Source organism: Nematolebias whitei, chromosome 1 (assembly GCF_014905685.2).
Source record: "Nematolebias whitei isolate Nwh7 chromosome 1, NemWhi1, whole genome shotgun sequence".
Lineage (NCBI taxonomy): Eukaryota > Metazoa > Chordata > Actinopteri > Cyprinodontiformes > Rivulidae > Nematolebias > Nematolebias whitei.
Window position 1 is genome coordinate 1,212,123 of NC_056498.1, and position 2,224 is coordinate 1,214,346.

The following is a 2,224-nucleotide window of genomic DNA, read 5'->3' on the forward strand; positions in this document are numbered from 1 at the left end:
GCTGGGGCAGGCGACGTGGAGGCCTGGGGAGCTGCTGGGGCAGGCGATGTGGAGGCCTGGGGAGCTGCTGGGGCAGGTGACGTGGAGGCCTGGGGAGCTGCTGGGGCAGGTGACGTGAAGGCCTGGGCAGCTGGTCTGGGACTCTGTGGGACCACGACAGCTGGTCTGGGACTCTGTGAGACTACGGCAGCTGGTCTGGGACTCTGTGGGACCACGGCAGCTGGTCTGGAACTCTGTGGGACCACTGCAGCTGGAAACGTTTGGAGCAATGGCTCTGAGGGCGGAGGGGCGGGATATCGGGAGGACCGGCGCATTGTGCACCTACGGCTCTTCTGAGGTCGAGGGACCTGGCAGGGAGGAAACCACAAATCCTTGTCTTCGTCCGACTCATCCTCCTGATCACAAAAGGGGAACGGGAACTTGGGCCTGTTCATGAGGCGGAGAGCCCAACGCTGGGCTTCTCTCTTCTCCGCCTCACCCGAGAGGACCGGCTGAGCCTGAGGGAAACCGCCCGGCTTTATTGCCATGCGGGTGCCTGTGAATTGAACCTCCAATTTACCAGAACGCCACCTCCGAGTCTGTGCTGGATCCATATTTTGGCCAGATAATTCTGTCAAGAACTGGGGTGGATCGGACAAGCACAGACTCAGAAAAAGGTTTAACAGTTTATTTATTTTTAAAACGGCGGCATCTGGCAGGAGGTTCTGGTTCTGGACCGCTCTGGGGGAGTCAGACAGATTAGTGGCTGTAAGCAGAGCAGAGTAAACAAGAATAAAGCCACTAACCTTCTGTCTCTGGAACCAGTCTGAGATGTGGGCCAGGTGGGTCCCGGTACCGGTCCGAACCTCAGGAGCCAATAACATGCGCAAGGGTGCACAGAGCAGCAGTGCGCAGCGTGAGCAAGAACAAGCAGTGAGGCTGGATGGGTGAGCTGTGACGCTGAGGTGTTTGGGCAGCAGAACTTAATCCAGGGACAGGCAAGGGTCAAAACCAGAGAAGAATCCAGTCCAGGGGGGGCAAAAGCGAGAGCGAAAAGTCGTGGGCGAAGCTATGGTCAAGAACGATGATATGAAGAGGGAAAGCTGGATATCTATGGAAATGATCTATAATTATCTGGCGGCGACTGAGGAGAAACAGGGAGCTTAAATAGTGAACTGAAACAGATGTTGCTCATGAATGTAGATTGCGGTAGATGGTGGAGGGGATGTGGCACAGGGTGACAGGAGCTGAATGAATGAGAGGGGAACTCAAAACTAAAGCAGGAAAAAACGTGAATGATCTAAAAACAGGGGCTGTGGTATGAGGAGCAGAGGCTTAAACAGATGGGGGGGGGGGGCAGCGGGGCCGCTGAGCGTGACATTTACCTGTCTAAATAAAGGTTGAATGAAACAAAAAAGAACCTGCTCCATAATTTTACATAATATGGAAGTCATGGCAATAGGCCTAAAATCATTAAGTGCAGGAGCACTCTGTTTCTTTGGCACTGGCCTTATTATTGAAAATTGCCATGCTTTTGGCACTGTTCTCAAATTAACAAGATACTGGAATAGCTGTGTAAAGACACCTTTCAATTGGGCAGCATATTCTTTTAACAGATGGGCTTTAAGGCCAGCCGGGCCAGTCGCCTTGTTTGGTTTTAATTTAAAGAGGCTTGTTGCTCACTCATCATGCTCATTGATCATTACTGGAGTGTCCAAAGGAAGGTTCTTACACAACTCATCACTTTCTACCTTACAGACAGTCCCTGGTGTCAAATCTACAATAAAATTCATTCATCTCATTTACAGAAAGTTTGGAAATGCTAGCACTGTCATCTTTTTTTTACTGGGCTTCCCCATTAGAATATTCAGTCCCTCCCAAACCTGTTATACATTGCCTGTAATGAATCTGCCCTCTTTTATTTTTAAACTAAATTTTAGCATTTAAAACCTCTCCCCTTAACTGTCTCATTTTCTCACTGCAAATCAGTATCACCAGTGCAGAAAGCAAGTTTCCATTCATTAAGACAGTTTTTCAAATGTTTCGATACCCAGGATTTGTTGTTTGAAAAAAGTTTCACTGTCTTTTTTGTGCACACATTTTCCTCACAGAACTTAATGTAAGTGGTGATAGTATCTGCAAGTTCATTAGGATCTTTGCAGGACTGGAAAAAACATATTCCAATTGGTCTCCTCGAAGCAGTGTCTGAGTTGTTCTTTACTCATATCAGACCACACTTGTTTTT